The following is a 10,230-nucleotide window of genomic DNA, read 5'->3' as shown; positions in this document are numbered from 1 at the left end:
AGGCTACTAGAAACATCTCAGCTACCTTTATCTCAGATAAATATGTTATGCTAATTAGCATAGTGAATGTCAGCAGTGGATTTTTTATTGGTGAAATTAGTGCCTTGTTAACTAGCAGAATGAATGCTAGAAATGGACTCTGACTAATAATAAAATTAAAGGTGGATGTGTCTAAAATATTTTGGTTATATTTGGCATGAACAAGGTATAGAAAACTAGAAAACACTTTTTTTTTAAAGGATTGGAATACAAAGCTTGACCTCCATATTTCCCATGTCTAGCCATTGGTTGAGAAGACCTTTGAGGGCCTGATGACGACCAGGAGGGTAGCAGAATACTGTCACATCCACCTTATGGATGGAAAAAGAGGGGGCCACTGAAAGTAGCCTCCCTAAATGATCGGATCAGAAATTCCTAACTGGGCAGGTCATGGTGGGTCATCATGCCCCAGATATATAACTTCATTAATAAAAGGTTTATCTTTGCTTTATGTAAGCCCTGTTCATTGTTTCTGTGCATCTAAGTGAACATATCTTTGAAATGTCTTTTTACAGCCCCTTCTTCTAAAGTATGACCACCCTTAAGAGAGCACATAATCTTAACTGTCCTATAATCTGGTACCTGCCTTGCTTCCTCCCACCTTCATATAATCTTCCTTAGGTTTCCTTCCTTAATTCCAAATGCATTTTTAAAAAGCTGCAAACCGTTATTTCTTGGAAGCATCTATCTCAGTCTGTTGAGATCTTGCTTTCAGGTGTATCCTCTGTTTGGCTCAAATAAATTTTTGTAAAAATTGTCTGTAGGTTTTGACCTTCTTATATCAACAATCTTAAGGGAACCTTTCATGTAAGATGGTGGGAATACAGAGAGATGACACTCCATTAAGCCATAGGACAGGTTTAATTAACTGTGTCATACCTGTTTACTAATACACTTCATTTAATAAAAGTTCTTATGTGTGGTAGAATTTGGTATGAGTCTTACTTTAATTTATAACCTAACAGCAAGGTTATAGAGAGAGTAGCTCACTCAAAACTTGTAGTAGTATGCATTATCTTCCAAAAAGAACCCAAGACTTGTGCATACCAAATGCACTTTGGTTTACTTTACAGGAATTCGTAGACAAAAATTCACTTATGTATTTGTTTACTTGCTTAGTATCTCTTCCTCACCCCCCCCCCCAACCCCAATGTAAATGTGCCAGGAGCGAAGGTCTTAGGTGATCTGTTCCCTGAGCCTTGACCTGAACTGACCTAGGAGGCACTATTTTAGTCATTTAATAGTTATTTTAAATTTCTGAAAGAGAATAAAAGGAAGGGGGTGGGAATAAGAAGAATAGAACAGAGAAACAGGGGTAAGGAAACTGGGGAGAATAATAAAATAAAGGTACATGGTGAAGAAGTCAGCAACAGAAGAGTTCTTAGTCTTTAACAGGCAATGAAGTGGTAGCTATGCTTTCCAAGGTGTATTTCTTGGAATACTAGTCCTCTGAGACACTATGAAACACACACACACACACACACACACACACACACACACACACACACACTTAGTGGTTAAATAAGACTAGTAAGAACTACATAAACCTCCCTCCAATATCCACAATGCACATGAGCATATTAAGGTCTCTGAGAGGCATTTTAGAGAACACACACACACACAAAACAAAATGCTTTAACTTTGTTTTACTCAGTATTTCCTAAACTTATTTGAACGAGCATTGGATTCTATTTTTTTCTCTGTAACACTTATTAACAAACTCTGAAGAAGGCTTTAGAAAAGCATAAAGGCTGTGGGTAGGAAAATGGCAAAGAAAACACCAATGCTTTCATTATCCTGTGAAGTTAGCTCTGGGGCAAGCGTCTAACCTTTCCTTCCCGTGTGCCTTGTGCTCCGAGAGCATCAACAACTGGGTTCTGAAGCAGCCAGGGAAACAAATCTCAGTCTGCTTCTACCTTCTGACCCACCCTTCACCTAGAGAAAGAAACAAGGACTGAACAGCTGAACTTTCCAGAAGCAGGAATATTGAGAGATCTAGGAGCAATCATGCAATGAAAATTGGATATGAACATGCTATCCAGTGTAGCAGAAAAAATGAACCCATGAGAGATGCCAGTACAATGAAACCCACTTACTACATCCTTTTAAGCATCAGCCACATGCTCACACATGCTCAATGTTTTCTTTCCTTGACCCTGGGAGAAATATTATGAAGGTGTTTCACTTTAGTTAGGTTCATGAGTTTATGGCCTTGAGAATCCCCTTGAGAATAAACTTTAGGGACTGAGAGAGAGGAAAAGAAAAACTACTTTTAATGGATGTTGTCTTTATTTCCTTTCCATAATACTGCAACTAAAACATCAGAATCCATTAGATTTTCTAAACTCAGTAAGCATCAAAGAGAGATGACTATTTTTCTCTTTTATTATGTTAACTAAAAGTCAAGTCATGTTGGAGAGATAGGCAAATGCATTTTGGGAGAAATTTCTAAAATATAAATACTCTAAAATATGGACAATTACATTGTTAAATGTTTTAATAACACAAGAAATATGTGAATATTTGTAAAGGTAAAAAAAAAAAAAATAATGAAGGGCCCAGCAGGTGTGGCTCAGTGCTTGAGTGTTGACCTATGAACCAGGAGGGCACCATTCAATTTCTGGTTAGGGCGCATGCCCGGGTTGCACGCTTGAACCCAGCGGGGTGTGTGCAGGAGGCAGAAGATCAATTAGTCTCTCTCATCATTGATGTTTCTATCTGTCTCCTCCCTTCCTCTTTGAAATCAATAAAAATATATTTAAAAAAGAATGAAGGGAATGTATTCTTTCCTACCCTTGAACTTCATATGTGCTTTTCTTTCAGCTTGGAACTCTTTGGTCTCATTTTTGCCTTTCTAATTGCCATTCATCCTTAGTCCTCAGGTTAGATGACATTTATTTTGTCCAGTGTTTTCTGACCTACCAACCTAGTCTAGAAGAAACTAGTCTGGTACTCTCATTGTAACTTCCTTTACTTGGTTGTGTATTTAATTGCCCATTTACCATTAGATAGTAAACTCCAAGATGGCAGGGACTGCCTGTATCTCATCCATTGGTTAGTCCTCAGAGCTTAACAATTTGCCTGGCAGGAAATCAATGCTTATTAACTTGTTTGGTTTAACCAGAATATAATCCACATTTGGATATCCAAATTTGCATTTGAGGAAAATTTCATCAGCATAAATATTAATTCCATGTTTGTATATATACTAATAGTCATAGTCACTCAGAGAAATATATATTCCTGGGATTGGCTCCAGGGTGATTTATCCAGAATTCAAAGAAAAATCTTAGCTTAAGAGTTATGGAAATTAGAAATTAAAGACTTAAGAGATAAAATTTCTGAAGTTATCTTGAATTTTTCAAGTTCATAGAAATGATTCACTTCATGAAAGCATTGCTTTCGGTTATAAAGTCAAAGTTAGATGACGGAGAGGCATTTCATTGTTTAAGATACTTGATTCATGGGAATGTACAAAAGTTTGCTTTCTAGTTTTCTAGTCATATGATTAAAGAAGTCAAATACTTATTTGAAAGCCACAGATGAATAAGCAAATAGATGAAAGACTTAGGTTACACACACACACACACAACACACACACACACACACATACACACACAGGTTGTTTTTCTAGAGACACTCATTTGTATGTGTGTTTGTATGGCTGTGTTAGGATGTATGTGTGTGAGAGATAGGGATGAGAAATAGAGAAATAAAAGAAGAAAAAAATAAATAGACAAAGAGAGAAGAAACAGATACTTAGGTTCCTACTAAATATAATTTATTTACTTAGGTTCCTACTAAATATAATTTAACCAAAGGAAACCCAACAGATATTTGATTGATAATAAACTAAATTGAAGTGTGTGTATGTGTTGGGGTCATTTCTTGGTAGTCTACTGTTTTCATTGGCCTATACAAAAGTTGTGTCAGGTGTCTGTAATCTTTGATAAAATACTCCTTATACAAATAAAGTAAATACTAAAGCAATTTGTTGACAAAAGTTTGGTCACACATTGCAGAAAGATCAAGGGAAATGAAATAGTTTGGAATTTTAGTATAATTGTTTGCTGTGGAGCAAATAAATCTTTAGTGGTCAATCAAGATTATACAGAATGGTTTCAAAATAGCCAAAAACAAAAGCAAAATCAAGGATACACAGGGTAGAAATTTTGAAAGATAGGCTCATATAGAATATGAATGATACTGGGACAGGAGTGAAAGAACTCAAAACTACACCGTGGGAGAGAATAGAATCAAGGGAGTAGGGGAGAATTTTTGAAAGTCAAGTTTCAGAATGTTCCATTTGAGTTCAGTATAAACTATCTTCACTTTATTCTAAAAAAAGCTGCTTGAGCATTTGGAGAGGTACAAAGAAGGAACAGAAAGATAGAGGAGCTCACGATGAGCTATAAATCTTGACGCTTAAATTGAGTGGGGGCAGTTAAAACAGTACGTATAGTGCAGTTCTTGTTTAAGAAAGTGACAAATGGTGTTTCCATTTGTGAAAGTCATTTACAATTGGCCATTAATAAAGTGGGTGGGATGGAGGGAGCCTTTTACTGAAGTTTTAAATGTTCAGTCATCAGTTTAGACTATTTCATTTAATTCCATTTAACAGGCTTAGAGTTGATTTTATTCAAATATGTGTAAGGTCTCAAATGGAAAACATTTTGGTAATTTACATGGCTATTTTCAGGACTGCAAAATCTAATCGTCACAGACAATAGAACCAGACTGTCGGCAATGGAAATAAGGGACAAAAATGACTGATGTAAATCAGCCTTTGAGAAGTCAGGCTTCTCCCAATATAACCCAAATCAGTGCAATGTCCTTGTTCACAAAGTTGCTCACAGAAGTAGCTGATGACACTCCCGGAGAAGTTGCCAGTGCTGCCTGGGGTCATGGTCTACGCAGGACACACTCTCCCTATGGTGCTGCCTTCTCTGATGAGGAAGTAAACCTTTTTCATCTTGATGAAAAAGGGTCTCAACTTGCTCTATTACTTGGGGCTTAGTTTAAACTCCTTTCCCTTTAAGTGTCTTTGGGGTAACAGTTAGATTCCTTGCTCACTTGATATCCTGGAGATCCACTGGGTACTATAATTATTATAATTGTGGGCCATAACTGCCTTGTTTTGGGGCCATCTGCTCTTCTCACTTGAATAATATAGTTTGTCGTTGGGTGCACATAAATCACAGACAGAATAGTTTTTCCTCTTTCTGACTTGACAAACACCAAGCACATTAAGAATTCAGCCTTGTAATTAAGCAGGGCCCAATCTCCACAGGCAGGGCTGATACAAAAGGATTTGCAGCCTGGGGGAAGGGCTTTTTGTGTTGACCTTGGATGGCAGGCATTACAGCATCCCATGGAATTGCTGCCCCTATGTTGTCCTCATCTGTGACCCTAAATCGGATTCCCAGGTTATGTGGTTAGTAAGACACTGGGCACTAAATTTGGAGTGAAAAGCACTGAAGCTCAGGTTCATCTGTAAATTTTCTTATTTTAGAGGCTGAAATGAGATTTTGTGCCAGTGCTTTGTTATCTACTCTAAGGAAGAACCAGTTGGGGATAAAAACAAACAAACAAACAAACAAATCAAGTCTTCCTGAAAGTGTGTGGGTGTGCCGTTGTAGACCTGTCCTCTGTGTTGTAGTTTTTAACAGGAGTGTATTTTCATTGTCTCTCTCTTCTTTCCCCTATCAAAGAATCTAGAACTTCCCAATGTTAACCACATGTGGCTCAGTGGAATCCTAATGTGCTGTGTTCTCTATGTTAAGATGTCATTGCTGCTACTATCTCAGTATTGAAAAACATCATTTGACTTGTCATCTGGACTCTCATTAGAGGGTCCCCTTGGTGGGGTGATCAACTGTGTTGATTTGCCACTGACTCACCCAATTTTTGCAGTGAAAAATTTCCACCCTCACACCTCAGACCAGGGCTTGATTGATTCACAGTTTTTAGTACTCACTCAGGAAAACTCAACAGTGTAAGATGTCTGCTTGCACTTGGCACTATTGCCTATTGCTTTGACAATTTGGTTTTTAAAAAAATATATTTGTATTAATTTCAGAGAGGAAGGGAGGGAGAGAGAGAGAGAGAGAGAGAGAGAGAGAGAGAGAGAGAGAAAGAGAAACATCAATGATGAGAGAGAATAATTGAGAATTTTCAGGCTGTATCTCACTGAATTTCAGGAGTCCAAAGAGAGCCCTCCATGGGAAATTGAGGACAGGGAGCTCCAGCTCACCTCTTACCATTTCAACCAAACTAGCTCCTCCACGTTCTGTTCAAGATATTGGGTTGTATGTAGGATTGACCAGTGAATAGAAGTTCCTTTGTTAAATGATGCATAAGGTCCACTGCCCTAACCAAGTTACTAACTTTATTTAGACTTCAATAAATAAGCCAGACTGCATTTAAGAAAAGGGGAGGAACAGGACTAACCATTGCATTTCCCCCTTCATTGGTTGAGGGTAAAAAATACTGCACTAGTAGTTGTATGCTGATAATTGTAAAATATTTTTCCCAACTGTCCTTTCTTTCAGACCTCCATTTCCATTCTCTCTGATAGAAAGCACTGCATGTACTAGTCCACGTGTGTTATTCAGAATGGTAGGGGTTCATTAACAGATGGGACTTTGAAATATCCTATCTAATAATAGGGAAATATGCAAATTGACCATACCTCCGACACACCCACAAGCCACGCCCACCATCCAATCAGAGCGAGTATGTAAATTAACCCAAACCAAGATTGCTACAGCCACAGAGAGCAAGGTTTCCTAGGCAACAGAGGAAGCCAAGCTTTCTGCCAGCCATTGCAGGCCTAAGCCTCCACTCAAGCTACAAAGTTTCAATTATAGAAGGTAAACAAATTCAAACAAATGGCGGCAGAATGGAGCTTGAGAGAGCAGGCCAGGGTTGCCGCCGGCAACAGGGGAAGCAAAGCTTTCCACACCGCTTAAGGCAACAAAGTTTCAATTATAACCCCAACACAAATGGCTGTGGGCCCTCGGAGGGAGCCCCAGGCTTGGCTCTGCTCCAGGCTACAAAGTTTCAATTGTAGAAGGAAAATAAATTCCAGATACCAGGGCCTCCGCTTGGGTTGCCAGGGGGCGTGGCCCGCCTGCAAACCACCACAGGCCCCTCACTCAGGCCACCCCATGCCCCAAGGGAACCCCACCCTGATCAGGGACACCCTTCAGGGCAAACCAGCTGGCCCCCACCCCTGTACCAGGCCTCTATCCTATCTAATAAAAGAGTACTATGCAGATTGATCATCACTGCAACACACAATATAGCTGCCCCCATGTGGTCAAAGATCCTGCCCCCATGTGGACACAAGATGGCCACTACAAGATAGCCAGCAGGGGAAGGCAGTTGGGAGGTACCTGGCCTGCAAGGGAGGGAAGTTGTGAGGGACCAGGCCTGCAAGGGAGGGCAGTTGAGAGGGACCAGGCTTGCAAGGGAGGGCAGTTGGAAGTGATCAACCCTGCAGGAGAGGGCAGTTAGGGGTGACCAGGCTGGCAGAGTACGGAAATTGGGGGCAAACAGGCTGGCAGGGGAGCAGTTAAGCATCAACTAAGCTGGCAGAGGAGTGGTTAGGGGGTGATTAGGCTGGCAGGCAGAAGCGGTTAGGGGCAATCAGGAAGGCAGGCAGGCAGGCAAGCAGTTGGGAGCCAGCAGTCCTGGATTGTGAGAGGGATGTCCGACTGCCCGTTTAGGCCCGATCCTAAGGATCGGGCCTAAACGGGCAGTCGGACATCCCTTGAGGGGTCCCAGATTGGAGAGGGTACAGGCTGGGCTGAGGGACAACCCCCCTCCGTGCACGAATTTCGTGCACCGGGCCTCTAGTAAGAGAATAATATTAAAAGTTTACAGTTGAAATATTTGTCTTAGTATATCAGAAATATATGGTATTGGATGGATAAGCCTGGGCATTGGCATATAGATCTGGTTGATTTAGTTATAAAGGGGATTTATTACATAGATATGCATCTACATTTTTTGAAAAACAACACACAACAACATACACACCCCAGTAATTACATGTTGTAATGCACATATTACACACACAACACACAAGTGCACACACAAATCATCTTTGGAAAGAACCAAACCTTGAGCTAGAACCTGTAAAGGAAGCAGGTCCATGTGCCAAGTTTCAAGAATAAATGGCCAACTGCGATTGGTGAGAATTTCTTGGGTTTGGTCATTTTAGAAAGTCCCAAATTCAGCTTAAATTGGAGGGAAGAACTAAATATTTCAGGTCAAAAAATGTTAATGAAAATTCAAAGGAGTAGAAATAGCTTTAGAAACATGAGAGAGAGAGAGAGAGAGAGAGAGAGAGAGAGAGAGAGAGAGAGAGAGAGAGAGAGACCTAGCTTTAAGTAATTGATTCTGTCCAATTTTCCATTCATTGATTGCCCTTCTGCCACCATGTGATAAGATATTAACACCAGATTGCTTCACTGTAAACCAATGATTCCTGAACGCTCTCATTTTACTGGTTTATTTCTATATTGTCACTTCATTTTTAATATCTGAAATTACTGCTTCATGTTTTTTAAATTAAAGAAAAACAAAATTATATATTAAGATGTTGCTTTGAAATACAAAAAGAAGTGAGTATTTATTTATATGTGCGGCTTCTAGAATAAAGTTAAAATTTGGGAATGGTGACTTGCTGATGCTCTCAGTTTAGTCAGTCCTGTCACCCAGATACTCTTTTCCCAAATCATCATCTCGTGAAGTTTTTCCTCTTCCCTTTTCTCTCATTCTGACTCTCCCAATTTTTTCAATGAAAAATTTTGTATGTTTTTTTCTCTCTCTGATGTTCACTAAAGTGTTATATGGTTCTTTCCTTCCAGAGTGGAAACAAAGGCAGGGCAATGAGGAATTATTCCTGATATATGAGAGGAGCACTATTCTCACATATTTGTGGAATGATGAGAAAACATCTCAGGGAATCTCTAAAGGACATTAGTATCTGGGAAGAGATTGGCCACATTCCCAGATAAAGCTAGAATGTTTTGGTGGCTTCCTTGGTGTTGCATTCTGTTAGTTTTTAAATGTTCTCTTCATCTATTTTTTCCCCTCTAGCAAACCTGAGGAGTAGTCCTGGATAAATAGAAAATGGGCTTTGTCACATCATGCTTCTGCAAAAACACGGGGGAAATTGTTGTATGTGATTGTGGTAATATGATCTAAGTGCTTTCAAACTTCTAGGTTAGGTTCTCTCTGGGGCATGTAATCCCTGAGGGACGTGCACCAAATTGATAAGCTCAGTGCTCAAGTGAACTGTCTCCTCTAGTCCCCAGGAGCCTCTGACCGACTGAAGTGTCAAAATACAACTGTGCACCAGCAGCATAGCTGTCCTGTAGAAGAAACCCGTCAGCATGCTGCTGCCATCACGAGCAAATTAAAAGACTCACCAAAGTTAATATTCTCACATTATAACAACATCTCCTATAAATTATTAAAGCCCACACACTTTATTACTCATGATGGGTGAGGGGGGAGGGGGAGGGAAGGGGGAAGCAAGTTGAATCATGAGCCATGCTACTTAATGATTTATTTTTTTGGTCTTCAGTGTGTTGAGGTTTATAAATCATCCTGCTCCACTCCACACTGCACCAGAGAAACAGCAGTTGCTAGTCATGCCCTCCTCTCACCGATGATCACCTATGCACAGGGTGGAAGCAGGCTCATTATTTAGCATCTCTCCGCAGCGTCGATGTTTCGGACTGGCTGTGCCTTTTTATTACTCTAATGCTTAAGCATGGCATTGAATGAGTATGATTTAAGGCTTTAGATGATAGATCGAAGCCTTTTCTGAAATAAATATTAACCTCATTATTTAGGCAAGGAGGCCAAACTGACTTGTCATTCTGTCTCAAGGCTTGTAAGTAAATCAAGATTTACATGGAAATCTTGGGCTCTCAAGTCTGGTTTATCAGCCTCACCCCTAGTCAGTCTTGATTGTTTATAAATAAATAAATAAATAAACAAATAAATAAATAAATAAATCCTAGTAAATAAATGTATTTTATTCCATGCTGAGTGGTATGTTTTATCTCTAGCTTTGCCATTGACTTGGGCAAGTCATTTAAGTTCTCAGCCATTTGTTTCCTAAACTATCCAATGAGTATATTTGCATGAAATAATCTCTAAGTTTCTCTTCCA

The sequence above is a fragment of the Eptesicus fuscus genome, chromosome 9 (assembly GCF_027574615.1).
Source record: "Eptesicus fuscus isolate TK198812 chromosome 9, DD_ASM_mEF_20220401, whole genome shotgun sequence".
NCBI lineage: Eukaryota > Metazoa > Chordata > Mammalia > Chiroptera > Vespertilionidae > Eptesicus > Eptesicus fuscus.
Note: the sequence above shows the minus strand (reverse complement) of the source record.